This window comes from Homarus americanus, unplaced genomic scaffold, assembly GCF_018991925.1.
Source record: "Homarus americanus isolate GMGI-L3 unplaced genomic scaffold, GMGI_Hamer_2.0 scaffold22250, whole genome shotgun sequence".
Lineage (NCBI taxonomy): Eukaryota > Metazoa > Arthropoda > Malacostraca > Decapoda > Nephropidae > Homarus > Homarus americanus.
In genome coordinates this window covers 12,698,519-12,717,249 of record NW_024741189.1, presented here as the reverse complement: position 1 = coordinate 12,717,249, position 18,731 = coordinate 12,698,519, and the positions used below count along the sequence as shown (strand labels likewise).

Sequence of the window (18,731 nt, the reverse complement as noted above, 5' to 3'; positions counted from 1 at the left end):
AACCTTGAGCTGTGACCCCTTGTGGGGTGGGCACTTACGTCAGAACCAGGTATGGTCACTTGAATGAGTAGTGCCCTTTGAGATGTTTATACACCTCAATTAGGTCATCCCTTGCCCGTCTGTAGTATAAGCTAGGCAGTTGCAGGCGCTCTAATCTCTTTGGATAGCTGAGGTGCCGAAGTGCAGGCATCAGTCTGGTGGCCCTCCTATGGACATTTTCAATCAACTGATAGTCCCTAGCATATCTCAGGGACCAGACACGGTGACAGTATACTCCAGGCGGGGAAGCACCTCTCTCTCTCTCTCTCTCTCTCTCTCTCTCTCTCTCTCTCTCTCTCTCAAAGATCGTTATGAAGGACGGACAGTCTAGATATCTGAACGACTTTCTTATAAGACCTAATAATTTAATTACTTGACTCACCTTCTTCTCACCAAAGGTGGGCACGCGCAACTTTTTTTTTTGTGCCGCAACCGCAACCATTTTCAAAAAGTTTTGCTGCAGCCGCAACTTTAAAAATAAAAAAATAAAAAAATACTAAAATAAAAAAAAATGCCTATTTACAAGTAAAACAAAGTAGAATTGATACAAAAAAGGTAATATTATCAATATTTTATTACAAAATTAAAAAAAATGCCTTACTGCCACTGGCCTCAGTCTCAGTGGACTGACTGATAACAGTCTCAGTCACTTCAACTTCCGTGTCCATGTCGGCAGCAGCAGGATCACTGCTGCTGGCCACAGACTCCTCCTCGTCACAAAATGATCCATAATACTAGTAATAACAAGAAACAAAACAACAAGAAATTGACTCCTTAACTGCAGTGCTACTGACTGCCTGATTGGTTATGATATGAATCATTCCTCCCTCCCCTTCCCTTGCTGTAGTTGCCAGATTTCATCTTTCACATTAATTCTAGTTTCTAGAGTTTATGTGAAAGATGAAATCTCGCAACTACAGCGAGGGAAGGGGAGTGAGGGAGCGATGGAAGGAGGGGGGGGCGAGGGTCTCATCTGGTTTCCAGTTCAGAACTATGCTGCCCAACCTGTATCATGTGTACAGTATGCTGAATCATTCCGTCAGAAACGTAAATTTTCGTAATGCGCGGCTCGAGGGATGCCCGTTTGTGTATGCGGTCGTATTCCAATTTTCAATTGCAGGCGAAAAATTTTGAGCTTTGCGCTTGAAAATTCTTGTAAAAGTTGTTGTGCTGCAACCAGTTCCGCAACCCCTGGAAAAATGTGTGGCGCAACTGCAGGCGCAACCAAAAAAGTTGCGGCACAAGTTGCGCAGCAACTTTTTGTGGCGCAACTGCCAACCTTTGCTTCTCACAATGGCCCGAGAACTTCAGCTCATTGTCAACATACACACTCAGGTCCTTTTCACATTGTTTCTATTAATGTAGTTTCTTCGACCCATTAGAGTAAAATTCCTTTCCACATGGCAAGAACTATGTTGCCATTTGTTTGAATAGGTCTTGTACACCTACCATTTCTGATGTGCCTGTAGTGGATATTTCCCCTACAACTACAACTGCCATTTGTCGCTGACTTGCCGACCCCTTTTCGAATTCCCCAGCCAACGCCTCGTGGTCTAAAGTCAGTAACTAGCGCCTCCTAACATAGCGGAGGTCAACTATCAAGCCACACCTACCTCCGCTATATAAGACCTCACCTCGCCGTGACCTGCCCTTCTTCTACCTACAGCCACGCAGCAAGCAACACCTCCTCTGAGCACGCTCCCGAACAGCTTTCTCTACTCCACGCTTGTAACCACGCTGCCACTTCCCAGCACCAAGCTGCACTGTACATCCAATACAATATGTATACAGAGAGCGCATTGTAACTTTTCTTTCTCCAACCCATCCTGAGTGTGAACCAACATCATGAAACCCCTCAAATGGTGATCCCGGAGAATCGCACTCACACAGGATGGAGGAGAAACTGATCACTCTCCCAGTCTTCAATCACAACATTGAAGACTGGCTTATCCACACGGAGGCAGCTTTCATCGGCTCTACAGCTACAGTCCCTACACCGCAGGTTAGACACCCTAGAGCAGCTCTGCTCCTCCAAGCATGCAGCTGCTCCTCTTCCTGCCCCAAGCACCACGTCCTACTGACCCCAACACACCCGTCCTACCTCAGATGCCGCCCCCCAGCCCCCAGCACAGTGTATCTACCCCCTGTTGGTACCATCAACGTTTTGGTGCTAACGCTAGACGCTGTGAGGCTCCCTGCAACCACACGGCAAAGCGACATCGGCAGAGACGGGTAGGCGCCATGACTTCCATCACTATAAAGAAGCAAATCACACTCCTTACTTCTGACCTTGACCACTTCACTTCTGCTGCCCGTCATGACCTACTACAAACACTACATCAGGCGGTTTCTGCATTCAAGGCTACTGCTCCACGCCAGCCTTCCAACCGCCCTGAACACATTCATCCCGCACCTCCTCCTTCCAGTCTGCCCACCATTACCCTTTGCAGCACCACCTCACCCACAACATTTCTGGGCACCCTCTTTTCTTCCTCAGGTACCCACTGCGCCTGTCTTGCACCCTGCTGCTGTCATGGACCCTCCTCCTGACGTGGCCCCTGCTCCTGACACGGACCCACACACCCTACCAGGCGCTGCTGAGGACTGTGTACCTGCCGCGAGAAAAGCAACACATTCCTCGCCTCCACAACCCTCCTCCCTCTGCTTCTCCCACAGGTCTCGTGTCTCTAGACAAAGTTGTTTCCTGTAGCGGCCGGCTCATCCACACCCTCGCCCGTTATGTCTCACATGTGGGATACAACCCTGCAGACAGCAAGTCTCCTGCACTGCCTGGAGGGAAGGGGGAGTATTGTAGTGGATATTTCCCCTACGACTACAACTGCCGTTTGTCGCTGACTAGCCGACCCCTTTTTGAATTCCCCAGCCAACGTCTCGTGGTCTAAGGTCGGTTACTAGCGCCGCCTAACATAGCCGAGGTCAACTATCAAGCCACACCTACCTCCGCTATATAAGACCCCACCTCGCCGTGACCTGCCCTTCTTCTACCTACAGCCACGCAGCAACAAACACCTCCTCTGAGCACGCTCCCGAACAGCTCTCTCTACTCCACGCTTGTAACCACGCTGCCACTTCCCAGCACCAAGCTGCACTGTACATCCATTACAATATGTATACAGAGAGTACATTGTGAGTTTCCTTTCTCAAACCCATCCTGAATGTGAACCAGCATCACGAAACCCCACATGCCTATACAGGAGGTTCGTCATTAGTAGTTCGTCTTTGAGCACCACCAATACAGGTTACTTGAAAATTTAGTTCTTACTTACTAACAGGACTCTTGTAATAGCACCTGAAAAAAAAAAGCCTCCCTGCACTACTTTGCACATGAGATACACGTGGATAACTGTATAAATAGCGTCTTCTAAGGGAGGTGTCAGGTGTTCCCTATGTGTATTCTCCAACATTTAATACGGTGTTCTGTACTGAAAGGTTTGTTCGATGAAGAGCTGCTTTACTAACTCACAAGGCCAATAGCACTATATCTCGGGCTTATTTTAGTAATTATATAGGACATATTAACCCGTGAGCGAAATTGATTGAAAACAATTATAAAATTGCCGGATTTTCTTTGTTATATTATAGTGGACACTACTCTGCAACACTCCACAAACTGACAACCAATTCCTTAAAACACGAAACAATTCCAGATATATAAGTCGAGAATTTACATTTTAATTAACATAAAGTAGACAGTACCGTAATATTTGGCTAACATCTTTATCTCTCATTAATGAATTCTCCCTAGTTATTTCCACTCGGTAGAGTCTGTAACAAAGTGCCGTTGAATAGCATTATGCATCTTTTTGAGATTATACTGATGTTCCAGTCTCCTAACGTTGGTTCTGATGGTAGGGAGTTAATGGTGAGTAAGTTACAAAGATGACAGATACGGCCTTAATAGACACTAGCTTCCTATTTGGTGGTAGCGGTGATCTGAGGTGAGAGCGGTCATTTGAGCTCGTATGGCCCAGCTCGTTAAGGACGGTTTTCCATTATCGCCTTCTGATACTGGTGTTTCGGCTGAGGTTTAGTGGTGCAGTTACAATCTTTATGGTGGGCATTATGTGGCGTTACCTTCCATCACATGACTAGTATTGTTTCTCTTGGGATATATGTTCTAACGTAATTATCGAATTGTTAATTAGAAAGGTGATGCAGGGGTGGAGGGGAGGGTGTAGAGACTATTGTGATGCCAGGATAAAACTATCAACGGATACATCCCATTTCGTCGCCAATCCACATCGTCACCGACCCAGTTCGTCACCATAACCCCAACTCGTCACCAATATCAATTCCGTTTCGTCATCACTAACAGTCGCTGGTATTAGTGACAAATTGTAACTTATTATTTTACACGCATAGGAATTACACATGTACACAGACAACTCAAGAAGTATTGTGTTATTATAATACATGAATATTATTTAATAAAGAAAAGATTCAACTTTGGTAATTAAAGCAAATAAAGAACAAAAATTAAGAATTATTGTGTTATTAGGCTACTATACATGAATATTATATATTGTTTAATAAAGAAAATGATTCAAAATTGGTAAATAAACAAAATACAAAATAAATGAAGGTGATTTGGCACCAGCGCATAAACCACCGAGCAGTGAGATGATTGCAGGCATATTAACAATGTATTATTTATTTTCGTCTTCAATAAATTGTTTTAGTGTTTTTTATTATTTTATATCCCAAGCAACAGTTATTTTCGTGTATATAATGACGGGAATGAACGGGGTGACGAAACGAGTTAAAAATAATGGTGACGAAGCGGTTTGTTGACGATAGTGGCACCCCCCCTCCTCCAAGCCCTGTCCACAATGGTAAGAAAGGTCAAAGGTCATAGCTTATTAATTAATCTTTTTCTGTTATCCTCTTCGCCACTGATCGGCTTGTTCGCCGCCCGGGCGATCGGTCACGTCTCTGTTACGCACTGTTGTCAAGTACTGGGCATGCACCGGCTCCTGAATGTACCTGAACCTGCTCCAGTGTTGGTCAGGTCTGGTCTGGAAAGAGCTCACACTCGGTGCCGTCACAACACTCTCTGGTTGATTGTTCCAAGAGTTTACAACCCTCACTCCGAAAAAGTTTGCCCTCACGGTTTTCCGGACTTGCGGCTTCTTCAATCTTGAGCTGTGACCCCTTGTGGGGCGAGCGTCCGCCAGCTCCAAGTAAGGACACTCAACTGAGTAGTGCCCCCTGAGATGCTTATAAACCTCAACTAGGTCCCCCCTTGCCCGTCTGTAGTATAAGCTACAAAGTTCAGGCGCTCCAATCTCTCAGGTAGCTGAGATGCCGAAGTGCAGGCACCAGTCTGGTGGCCCTCCTTTGAACATTTCAACCAACTGACAGTCCCTAGCATATCTCGGGGACCAGACGGGGTGACAGTACTCCAGATGGGGAAGCACTTCACTCCTGAAGACCGTCACGAGGGACGGACCGTCTAGATATCTGAACGACCTTCTTATAAGACCCAATAATTTATTTATTAAGCCTTTCCCCAAACTGTTATTATCTCCAATATATTCAGCGAGAAAAATTTATCTTGGAAAATCTTAAAAAAAGATAATTATATTAATGGGTTTGTGTGGAATAAATACTTTCGTCTCCCTCGGTGATTTATGAATGAATTTAAATGTCCAACGAGAATATAAATGGCGTAAGAGAAGTACTACAAAGAGTATTATTTAAAAATGGAGGAGTTGTGTTGTTTGGGGGATATTTATACCATATAGTTTCCTCACGTTTAAAAGGACACATTTTGTTGTAAGTTAAGATTTGTTTTAATAAATTTGTCTTACTGTAGTGTTAGTACATAAAATTAAAGACGTTTTTAATAGAAGGGATTGAATTACTGAATAATAACAACAAAGGACATTGATTTTATGTCTTTGTTATTGAATGAAGACCAGTTTTAAAATATTTTTTGGATCACCTGAAGAATCATGGCCCCAGCTTATGTCACCTGAAGATTAAACCACCCTAAAACTATTTTGGAAGGATGAGGTTAGGTTAGGATAGGTTAGATTTAGGTTAGGATAGAATAGGTTTAGGTTAGGTTAAGTTAGCATTAAGGTAGTTAATCTTCAGGTGAAATAAGCTGGGGCGTAAAATAATCTCTATCACAATGTTGGCACAGCTCTTCCACCTGTTCAGCGATATCTGGTTATTCTGGTAGTGAAGAACCAAATCTCCGCTCCCGACGCACCCACGCATTGTTCATGAGCTAAAAAAACTCTTTACCAATTACAAGTCTCTTATCGCTACAGCCAATAACCCCCTCCCCAGCACATGCGCTGTAGATGCTTCAGAAGCCAACGAGGTGAGGAGGACTGCTGATGGCTGGTCAAACTTTCTCTGTGAGACGCGAACAACAAATGGCGACACTTGTGACTGACCAAATCTAATAATATTGAAAAATTAATATCTCGGTTATCCTTAATTTCCGGCGGAAATATCACAGAAGAAAAGGATCCTAGAATTGTCTAAACATAATGAAAAACATATTAATAAAGCGAGAGAAAGACCTGTGCATGACTGAAATTTCGCCTAGAATGTTTTCAAGGCAGGTTTATGATGCTGGCAGCTTTATGTTGATGTAAAGTTTGTAAATACAAGATTATGAGAACTAACAATTTAGGTCTTGGTGTGGTAATTATTCAGAATGTGACAGTCTGCTGTTTTAATTGAAAACAAGTTTAAAAATACCCATTTTTCACTTATTTTATTAGAGATTACTGTATTATGTTGGGGAAAAAATATAAATATAGCTGAAATCATGTGCTAACCTAACCTATATCTTAACAAGCCTATATTTAGAAAACTAAACATTTACACAAGAAAATTAATTGAACTTAAAGTAATCAGCGCACAAGACTGTCTAAAAACACCCCCAATAATTACCAAACCACTGACGGTCATGATCATATATTAGCCCTTGACATATACTGTTATATAACTTATATTTAGAGTATGGTAATTATTGACGAAATACCTGTTATAGATTTTTCTTAGAAAATTAATTTTAAAATGCCACAATTTCACTATTTTGCTGTGGACACTGACGTAGTTAGGGCAAATGTGTTAAAACATGGTTATTTGTAAATTAAACCTAACCTAACCTTAGTTGATAAACATAAGAGGCCCAAGCATTGTTAGAAGACCGCACCAACCTAACCAAAGAAACCTACTTAACATTACCTAACTTCCAGAATATTAAACAGTGAACTTATTCTGATATTGTGTAATTTTACGCTTTTTATGAATGTGAGAGAAGCTATTCGGACTGAGCAGCTCAACAAACACTGAGCAGAGGATAAAGTCGTGCCTAGATCAGGTTGCCTTACTGATTATCTACTAAATGAAGCATTTACCCATGAAATGAATATCTTATCTGAACTCAGCAATGAAAATATAGTAAGAAAAGATCTATCAAAAAAAATACTGCCATATATGCTATATTTAGATTATTCCTGATTACAGTTTTGTCAGGTTAGGTAAGTAACAGTAACTTGATTTCCACATAACAGGCAGTAGATGTGACCTGTATTATCACTGTGGATATTTGTCCGGTTGTCAGTTGGGTAGGGTTTTTTTTTTACTAACCAGAAGAATTTGATGGAAATGGATGAAACACTGAGGTAACATTAATTACAATCTATTAAATAGATAAATGGAAACTAGAATCCATTCAGTGTTAATTATGTTTTGAAAGGTTTTTCTTTCAAGTTAGGTAGTTTACTTTAGGTAAGATTGGTTAGGTCAAGTTCTAATAGGTTCTGTGCATTCTCATTTTCCTTTATCTATTTAATAAACTATCAAGAATTTACACTAAGTTTCATGCAATTTTATGAACTCTTTCTGGTGGTAGTCTAAGAAAACTACCTAACCTGACAAATATCATCATCCTATTATTATTTAAGGCACTGACAGCTTCAAGTAACATGTAGTGCAGGTTTGTCTTGATTCATTGTGTGTGTTGATGCCTGTGACATAATGGATGTATTTTTCAGATCTTGTGGTGATGCCGAAGCTTGGATGACATGGCCTTGGCTCATCTGGTGGATATCTTCATCAGTGTAAGATACCATAACTAGGTTCTGTTACATTCACCTGTCCCATATTTAATAATTTACTGCATTATTTACCTTTGACACAAACCTTGACTGACTGACTGACTTACTTGATCAAAGAATTTTATTCCCTTGGTAACTTACTGTGGGCTCCTCATTGGTGCCTGTGTTGCTCTCCACAGATGATGCTAATGTGATCAGTTGTACATATGTGACTATACTGCACCATGTTTTATTATATTTAAACATGTGGCAGGTTTGATATTGATTAAATATCTGGTACAGTGTTGGTGGATGTGGTTTACAGTTGTAGCCAAATCATTTGATATATTTGAGGCTACTGTATATTTTTACATTTCCTAAAGGCTTATAATTATAACCTTTGTCTTTAATTATGTCATTCTCTTTTCTAACAATTCCAGACTTATGCTGATATTCTTGATTTATTATTATATTTGTGCTTTTTCAAAATAACTTTGTAATTTCAGGAATTTTATTTGAATCCCCTGAATATTCCCCACAGCTTATTAAACCTAATATTAACCACTGTAATTTTGACCTTCAGGTGATGTCTGCTGAGGGGTAAATCTTCAGGTGATCTTTTTAATGCTGTACCGTACTTACTGTACTGTACTGTACTCTGCTCTACTGAACTGTACTGTACTGTACCCAAATCTGCTCTGCACTACTGTACTGTACTGTACCTTTCATGTCCAGTTTAATGAATTTTGTACCTAGCAGTGTTGTTGGTACATGTCCTGGTTATGAACAAAATGTCATGTTCTCATTTGATTTTATTTATTTGATTTTTTTTTTCAACAGGATGGCCAGTCATTCAGGCTGTTGGAATAATTCGGCCATTGAACTATCATATTCAGTTCACACCATTTGCTCGATGGGTTTTATATTAACAAGCTGTGACTGTCGTGATCCATCTAGTTAATGGATGAGTGAACTTTATCAGTACATATTGCTTCTACTTAAACCATGTGAACTTTGTGCTCCATCTTTTAACTGATTGAACAAACTTTGTGAATGTTATGTTCAGCCCACCTGCCCCCAGCCAGGGTTATCCTGCCGTCTTTGTTGTAGGGCTTACTCCTGCCAGGCCAAGAGGTGCTGTAGTTCTGGGAAAGTTTACAGCAATGATTACAGTAGTATGATTACGGTACAGTCTCTCCTCGACTTATGACGGGATTCCGTCCCAATGACCAGGTCGTAAGTCGAAAAGGCGAAAATAATACATAGAAATTCTAAAATAGGTGTCTCTTTTTCTTCTCAGCACCACGAGAACTCTCACTTTTACGCTTGCCAGCTATATTAAAGGGAATTACAAACAAAAATTTTGTCAGTACACAGAGTGATCACTAATGTCGGGACTCGAAAATCCGTAACATGAAAAATATTTTATACGCCCATGGCCGTCGTATGTCCGGGTTGTCGTAAGTCAAGTATGTCGTAAGTCGAGGAGAGAATGTATATAGTATGTAGTGAATTTCTTAGAAGTTATATTGTGTATATTAGTAGAATGCTGTAGTGTCTACATGATTTAGTATGTATACTATTAGCAGAATGCTATTGTGTCTGCATGATTTAGTATGTATAATATACAGTACTGTACTACATGTATTTTCCTCTGAAAGTACTGCATAGTACAGGTACACCACCGATTTTTCGGCACCCTTGGTTCCAAAGCCTTGCCGGATTATCCGTTTGGCTGGACCAACTTAGGTCACGTAATAATACTGTAATTCAACAATACACCTCTGTCCCACTAATTATACATCTCCCGTGTCTTTAAAACACCATGGACCGCTAGAAACTTAAATTAAACAAATGTTAAATGTAAATTAAATGTGAATTAAATTATTTAATGTACGGTAATGCATTAATATAAATGATACAGGTTTATTAGTACAGTACAGTATAAATGAAACAAGTTTATTAATTACTGTACAGTCCTTACAAAGACTGTTGCTGTACTACCATTCCCAAAGTGGCAAATTTTAGAATTTTACTGGAACTGTAGAGCTAATCACAAAGGTCTGGAAGTTGAGGGCAATGCCATCTGTGGCCATCCAGTAAACTAGTCTGGCAGTTGCAGGAATTTCAAAGGCCCTCTCGTAATTTTGTCCGGACTAAACGAGGTGGCGGACCATCAGTTCCTGGAAAATCGGTAGTGTACCTGTACATTGAAAGGCCGCCTTTTTAACTTGTGTAGTTGACATTATTTAATACATTACTGTAGTTGTATTAGTTGTAGGGTTTACAATTTGTACAATTTAGAATTACCCTGTAGTAGTTTGTGATTGTACTATACGTACATGTCTGAATCTTGCCTGTATAATGTGAGTTTTGTCAGGTTGAGTAACAGTTTGTGCCAATGATGTTGGTGTGGATGTTGTATACAGTATGTGGTAAATGTGACCTCTGAATATGATTGTGCTGAAACGTTGTGAATAATATTCTGAATGCTGGAGGCAGTACATGTGTTCTGCTGGTGTATTGTGCATGTCTGTTCATGAGAGATTAAGGTCTACAAATGAATGGCTGTCATGTCTTGTATGTGAAAATTGTCTTTCATATTTTATCTCAAATTGAAAAGGAAAAACTTGAAATAAAACTGAAAATATTCAACTCAATAGGATTCCAATATTCTTAAACTCAAACTTCTTCATTACAGAAGGACTCCTGGATGATTGTGTTTCTGATGCCCAACAAGAAACAGAGGCAACCGAGGGGGCCGCTATAGGACTGATTACCTGGATTAATTGCAGAACAGTGAATGTAGGTAATTCTCTCCCTATAAGTTTGCTTGTTATTGGAGTTCCTTTCTTCATCTACAGATTTAATTCATCATGATACAATATTGTCTGGGGTTTCAGGTGCAATAAAGTCATCACCCTGCATAGTCCCCTTGGCAGAGCATATGATCCTTGATGCTGGGGCTTAGTACATAAAACTGTATAATATAAAACAATAGGGGTAAATTAGATGGATGTCACTGGGTCTTGTTGTGGATTAAATCATAAAATTATTCTGAATTTGAATGCTAGTTGTAAGCCAAAGTGTTTTACAGAGGATGTGGGGGTCCCTGGTGGGCCCCTGATGGGGCCCTGGTGGAAGCCCTGGGATGCTGTGTCATGGACCAAGTGGATATATCTTCAGCAACAGGTCAGTGGCCCACTTGTCTTATGACTTGCCCTCAAAGAATTAGTTTAGGCAATCCACTAAATCATCGTGATTAAGTCCATTTGGCTCTGGTTGCAAATTTTGGCCATAAACACTGTATAATATCTCCATTAACCAGAATCCCTCTTAGCTGGAACTCTCCGATACCCGGAAGAGAAATTTTTTCATAATTTTCCTGAATATTCACGGTCTGGATATACTGCCCTTTAGTGCAGTCACTTAATATTATGTTTTTTTTTAACTTACTTCTTAAGTTAAGGTTGCTGCCACCAGACCACAGGGCAGTATGTGTAGTGTTCTTTTGGTAGCTGCCAGAGCAATCCAGGCACTAAGTTCATGTTTTTCATTAATCAAGTTGAGAAAGGAAGGAAGGGTGAAACACCAACCAGTATTCTTATGACACTTTATTTTAGTTATTAAAAATATTGCATTCAGTCACATTACAAAATAGTTGACTATCCCCAAGCAATTATTTAGGTCACTGCACCACACAAGATTACCCAACCTTCTCCAAATAATTATTTAAGGTCTTTGCTCTCCATACAAAATCATTGACCTCTTTACCCAGGTCATTCCTTCCTCAATATCACCCAAAATATTCAATATTGTAGCACCAAAATATTCAATATCCCCTGAATAAGGAACAGCCAATAATACACACAATACATACAGGTGCTGCAACTCATTCTTGGCACCAGGGTACACACAGTAGGTACCCGTCTCACACTATAATCTTGTTAGGTAGAAGAGATCCTTCCCAGGCATTCATACCAGGACTATTTCTGCATCCAGTATCATTAGTTCACTTAAAGTAGTGACTGTGTGCACCTCAAGTAGCACCAACATCTCTTCACATCCAGGGTGTTGAAGTGTAAGATGTCTAGAGATCCTTAGGAGAGGTTGCATAGTGGACATAAGCATTACCCACAACACCAGGTGGGATACTCAAAGTAGAACTGTGGTTGCTGGGCCAAGCATGCTCTCTGACCTCACTGGTCTGTATCCATGGTTCCTTTATCACTCACAGGCGTGTACACTTTGAAACTGTAGCCGTAGGCTGTTTAGGCTCCAGTGCGAACAAAGGCCTTGGTTCTTGGCTTGGGTATGGTTCATTCCCCCCACACTTTGCAATTGTTTAACATGTTCATAAGATTCTTGAATCCTTACACTGTTCGTGGCTATTCGTTACATGGGGTAACTATGTATATTCAGCTCACACTGAGGTACCTAAAATATTTTCCTTGGAGTATAGTTTATGGGCCAATCCCAACACTTCACATATGTCTGATACATTTATCTTTTTCCCAGATCATTGTTCTCCTATATTTTCATCTGATACCTGAGGTAGCTATGTTTACTAATCATACACGGACGTAAGTACCATAACCTTCAGACACAGTCATACTTAATCACTATAGTACATTAGCTCATACTAATTGGGCCTTCCACCTCATCATATAGGTACCTTGAGTTCTCCCTAGTACTATCAGTATACGTACTTAAGATTATATGCCCGGATACTGGTATAATTCGTATAAAACAACATACATCATACGAATTACCCCTTCCAAATGTTGACCGTTCTCTGTGACACTCCTCACTCGAAAACGTAGATATTCCCATAGTGCAGTGAGTTTGAATGTTATGTAGCTGTAATATGGATCAGAAGAGATTATAGAGACTACTACTGTACTGATGTATGCAGTACATGGAAGTGATTTCCAAGAGGTGTATTTTCTGGGAAATTCTAAGAAAATTTCCCATTCCTGTGCCCGGAAAATTTTCGGGTATGGGAGAATTTTTTATGGGTTTGAGAGATGAAATTATGCATCATTCTGTAAAATTCCAAGAAAATTTACGTGCCTGGAAAAATTCTAAGGATGAGGGATTTTTCTGGGTTTGAGAGAATCGTCTCGTTACCCAGAAATCTCTCATTCCCAGAAGTGCCCTGTGCAGGCATTTTGGAGAAATTGTAGGAGTGAAAAATGTTGTACAATCATTACTTAATAATTCCAACAGGGAGGTGAAGGGTACACTGAGGGTGACCATCAGAGGACAAGGCCCACAACACAACCAAAGTGACCACATCCACCCTCTAGGCAAGTCTGTGTACTACAGTATAACTTAGTTTTATTTTGCCTTTGTCATATTTCAGGAGTGTTAAATAGATTGAATTCTTTCAATGATTTTTGCCTCTTGACTTTGATGTAGAATTTATGAATGCAATTATTGGTTTTAGAAACAATATAATACAGTATACATGCATGTTTATGTACTAGACATATTGTAGTTTGGGGCTTGATTATGTCATAAGGTTGTTGAAGAATCACTTACCTGTAGTTAATAATGCCATGTCCTTACAGAACCACATAACATCACATCATCTTTTTGCTTACTGGAGGAGCCACCAAGAACAACTCAGATGGCTAATAATGCTGATGACTGAAGACTTCTATAAACTCCACAAAGTGATGGTAATAATTTTAGGGTTTTGAGAAAGTATTTTGTATGTGTGGTTACCTGTCTGTGTTACCTGTGTACAGGTGTATGGTAGCTGTGTACATCCAATTCAGTATAGAAGTGTATGGTAGTTTGTATGTACAATTCTGTGTGGTAACTGTGTACTGGTATGTACAGTTCTGTATACAAGTGTATGGTAGCTGTGTATGTACTGTACAGTTTTGTATACAAGTGTATGGTAGCTGTGTTTGAACAGTTCTGTATATAAGTGTATGGTAACTGTGTATGTACTGTACAGTTCTGTATACAAGTGTATGGTAGCTGTGTTTGAACAATTCTGTATACAAGTGTATGGTAGTTGTGTGTTGAAGTGACTTTGTTGAAAGTACAGATGCATGGCAGCCTTGTATGGCAGGACTGTATATGAGAATGTATGCTATAGTACAAGCACTTTGTTCAAGTGGCTGGTACTAGCATGACTTGTGCAAGTGCATGGGACTAGCATTTAGTCTTGATGTTGCATAGCATTAAATTTAGCCTTTGTGTTGCATAGCATTAAATTTAGTCTTGGTGTTGCATAGCATTACATTTAGCCTTTGTGTTGCATAGCATTAACTTTAATCTTGGTGTTACATAGCATTAAATTTAGCCATTGTGTTACATAGCATTAAATTTAGCCTTTGTGTTACTGTCATGATCGTAATGACAGCTAACCTGTTAAACTAATGAGCCATATTACGCTTACACGTCCACAAAACCTTCTGAGTCTCCCAGTGGAAATGTCCTCCGTGCTCCCTGTTTCCTTGATGATGTCATTGAGACGTTGTAAGTTTGTTGACCGAGTTGTAAACTCTTCCTGCTACCGAGCCCCTGTAAACCTTTTTTTTCACCTATGATTAGCAGAGACTCTGATAATCATAGTGAAATAGTGGTAGGGAGGTTAACTGAGGAATTAGTTAATACTTCTGAAGGGAACCTTTTAAAATCTGCTCCTCGGGTTTGTAGCAAGGCGCTGCGTGTTGGGACCTGTTGCCATCCAACCTTTTGTGATCAATTTAATTCTTGCTTTTGATAGCTCAGTCAGAGCATTGTTTGTGAAGATAATAGTAGGGAATGAAACTGAGTTTGTAGTCTCAGTTTCAAACGTCGGAGTGTTACAGTGACGTAATTCAGTGAAATGGTTGAGTAGGTGGACTCCGTGACTTTGGCGTGGGTGGAAGGCGGCGGGCAGCTCAACCGTCAGTAAGCCGCCACGCTTCCCACTAACAGGTAGGTCATTCCACCTTCTCCTTGTAATTCGCCATTTTTAAGTGATTTGACCTAATTAATAGTTTGATTGTGCAAGTGTTAAAGTAAAGTAGTTAATGTGCTTTGAGTGAAGTATTTTACGTCCTTAATGTATGTCCCTTTGAAACGTTGAGGTTCGTTATAAACTGTGAGTAAGCTGCCACACTTCCCACCCACAGGTCCCTATCGCAGCCTAGGCCGTGTCTGTAGCGTGGATGACGCATCCACTAGTCTGGGGAGATGTCTGAGGTCCAGTGGAGTCGGGTGTCCCCGTTAACCTCAACCGTCAGAAGCTCCACTACCACCCATGGGCCCCAAGTTGTCGAGGGGGACCCTTGAGCCATGCTGAGGGAGGGAAAGTCTAGTAAGTGAGCTGTAGTAACCTTGTGTATAGTGCATGAAGCAGTGTATAGACGTGTAGTACAGTACAGTATAGTGCAGCATTACTGTATTGGTATTAAGTAATTTGAGTAAACTGATGTGGAGGAAATGATTTGTGTAAACAGTTGGGGACAGTTTAAGTACAAACGGTCTAGTGGTAGATGGAAGTGCGTGCGTGCGTGCGTGGCCTTGCAGACTGTGCATGTTGGAGGACTGTCTGTAGACGATCTTAGAGTAAAATTAATATTAGTTGCAGTGACAGTATAAATAAACAGGACTACATGCCTATTAGTTATTAGAGAATATTAGTAGTAGTATAGTAGTAAGTAAAGCAAGTGTTTGTGGTTGGGTTTCTAACTAACTAACCTAACCCACCTAACTTAACCAGCGAAACTTCGATTAAACGTAATTAACCTAGACAACCAAATGAATATTAAGTGACCTATTATAAAGTAAATATATTAGATAACTTATTGAAGAACATTAATTCAAAGTATTTCATTAGCCACTTACGTTAACTGATCATGAATTCAGAAAGTTAATTTTGAAGTTTGATAAAATTAAGACTTAAGTAAATTATTAAATTAACTTGAGTACAGTTGGTGATGGTTTTATGTACAGGTGGTCGAGTGGTAGATGGAAATTATACCTTTAACTTTTCAGTTTACATAAATAACTCGAAATATATTGCAGGAGACAGATGATGTACTTGAAGACCAACTTAGAGGAAGCAACAGAACGAACCTTGAGCAAGATGTAACACACCACACGTTAATTCGACCTCTCCAGTTAAGTTACCTATGTCTCTTCGTATGGTTATCCTAAAAACCACTGGATGTAAGACTGAAGATGAGTGACTTGCTATGTGAGAAGGGTTGGGAAAAAGGAACTTTGGCCAGGGGAGGGATGCTCGTACATTGGGCAGGGAAGGGGCGCTCGTACATTGGGCAGGGGAGGGGCGCTCGTACGTTGGGCAGGGGAGGGGCGCTCGTACGTTGGGCAGTGGAGGGGCGCTCGTACTTTGGGCAGTGGTGCTGTGCTCCTACAGTACAATGGTTAACAGTGAGTGTTATAAGTATCAGAGTAAAATAACGTTCAATGAAGGAATGTTGGGGATGATGCCTGTGAGAAGACTGCAGCCATAAGAGCAGTAAGGCTGGAGCTCAGTGTTACAGGAGGGTGCTGGAGTGTATGGATATGGAAGGATGCAAGTATAGAATGCAAGAAATTTTGGGGTAAATGTTGTGTATTGGTAGAGCTACATTAATGTTAATTAAGACTAATCTAAATTCAAAATCTTATTGCAGGTGGTTGGTGTACAAGAAGTGAAACCAAAGACGGCCAGATGACCACAGCGAGTGTTCCCACAACTGTACTGTCTACCAGCCCACACCTTCAAGACTACCACCTTAACCACAAACTTTTTTATACAATTGAGAATTGAGAAATTTTTTAAAGTACAGCAAAGTAATAGTACATTTAAGAAAGTATAAGTAAGCCTTGAGTCAAGCCACACAGCTTAAGAAAAAGTTAGATATATTATGTAATGGTTGGCACTTGTATTGAGATTATGATGAGTTGGCCCTCATTATACAATATCTGTACATAATCAAATAAACACTGAGTAAATTTGACCTCTTTTATACTCCAATTTTGGAAAAGTATAATAATAATAATCTTGTAAACTGAACTTGAAACATGAAGGTAACATAAACTGTATATGGATCCTATCTGATGTCAACATGATAGCCCATGCATACTTATCACTAATTGACATTCAAGTGCTAACCAAAGTAGAACTGTTATAAACTTGTGCCCATGTGATGACCTATTGGGTATGCATAATCAAAACTAAAGATAACAGGACTGTACCTACAGATGGCATTGCAATATCTCAATTTAGTGTAGCTATTACAAGATGTACATCATCAAAAATACATCTTTATGATGGTGTTAGACAATGACACCTCGGGCGAAGGGTTGACAACCTCACCGAGACAACAGGTATCGGTGTTTATTTTGAAATTAATCGGCCATGTCCGTAAAGATAAGGTTTTGATTGTGTACATAGTTATTTTGAACGTAATGTATACATAGTAAAGTACAGTAGGGATTTTAATTACTGAGTGATGACATTCTGGACACCACACCCATTGTTGGAAGTCGGTTTTGCCAAAAAATTTAGAAAAGATATCCTTGTTAATTATAGATCAAATTATAAATTAACTGCATGACAAAATGTTAAGTTGAAGACCTTGAAATCCAACTGTAATGTTTAAAATTGTAAGGTTTTGAAATGAAATAATTTGAATTTGACCTAAAGTACAGTATAGTGGGTGTTGGTGGTACAGTGGTAGGCTCTCTCTCAACCTTGTCCTGGGCCCAAACTCTAGCCTGGGACAGATGTGAGAAGGGTGTTGAATGGTGTAAAATTGGCAAATATCACACCCACACACTCCCAAATCTCAGTATAGGTACTCCTGAACATGCTGCTTAAGGATCTGTTAACCAAAATTTGATATCTGGATTATTGCTTGTTCAAATGTTTTTTTAGATAATTTTAATTACTTTTGCAATGCTAATCACTCGCCACTTATGGGCTTTCGAGGTCATTTCTTGGTGCTTGTGTATTATTCTGGATGTACTTAAATAGTTAGGCACATTATATTTTAGTTCTGAGAGAAAAAGTATTTTTGGCCAAAAATCCTGTAAGGGGTAACTCCCACCACCTACCACATCTCCCTCCCTCCCTCCCTCCCTCCCTCCCTTCCTCCACCTACCACCTCTCCCTCCCTCCCACCACCTACCTCTTTCTTCCTTCCCTCCTTCCACATACCACCTCTCCCTCCCTCCTCCACATACCACCTCTCCTCTCTCCCTCCACCCACCTCTCCCTCCATCCCTCCACATACCACCCTCCCTCCCTCCACAAACCACCCCTCCCTCCCTCCACAAACCACCCCTCCCTCCCTCCACAAATCACCCCTCCCTCAGTCCACATACCACCCCTCCCTCCCTCCCTCTACATACCAGTTCAAGATAGGTAACAACACTATTGACTATGTTTCTTCTTTTAAATATCTTGGTGTTTCCGTCCCTTGTACCCTACCTGCCATACAACAGCTAACCCGCCAATGTACTGACAGACTGAGACCTCTTAGAAGTGTAGCGGGGTACAGCCCGCACTATGGTGCTAATATTAGAATTGTTAAAACAATGTACCTAGGCTATATAAGATCTCTGATAGATTACCACGCACCAGCCCTGGTC

General features: G+C 40.5%; 2 long non-coding RNA genes across 4 annotated transcripts; both read left to right on the top strand.

Moving 5' to 3' along the window:
- The first annotated feature begins 6,353 nt into the window (after nucleotides 1–6,353).
- Nucleotides 6,354–13,432, top strand: LOC121875721. 2 transcript variants are annotated; one of them, XR_006090654.1, is made up of 6 exons: nucleotides 6,354–6,391; nucleotides 8,082–8,147; nucleotides 8,707–8,735; nucleotides 10,825–10,928; nucleotides 11,221–11,315; nucleotides 13,353–13,432. It is a non-coding gene; the product is annotated as an uncharacterized LOC121875721 (long non-coding RNA). The 2 variants fall into 2 exon arrangements; XR_006090653.1 differs by lacking the exon at nucleotides 8,707–8,735.
- Nucleotides 13,433–13,697: 265 nt separating this feature from the next.
- LOC121875720 lies at nucleotides 13,698–17,992 on the top strand. 2 transcript variants are annotated; one of them, XR_006090652.1, is made up of 5 exons: nucleotides 13,698–13,807; nucleotides 14,983–15,062; nucleotides 15,260–15,444; nucleotides 16,155–16,249; nucleotides 16,769–17,992. It is a non-coding gene; the product is annotated as an uncharacterized LOC121875720 (long non-coding RNA). The 2 variants fall into 2 exon arrangements; XR_006090651.1 differs by having other exon boundaries at nucleotides 14,983–15,444.
- The last annotated feature ends 739 nt before the right edge of the window (nucleotides 17,993–18,731 follow it).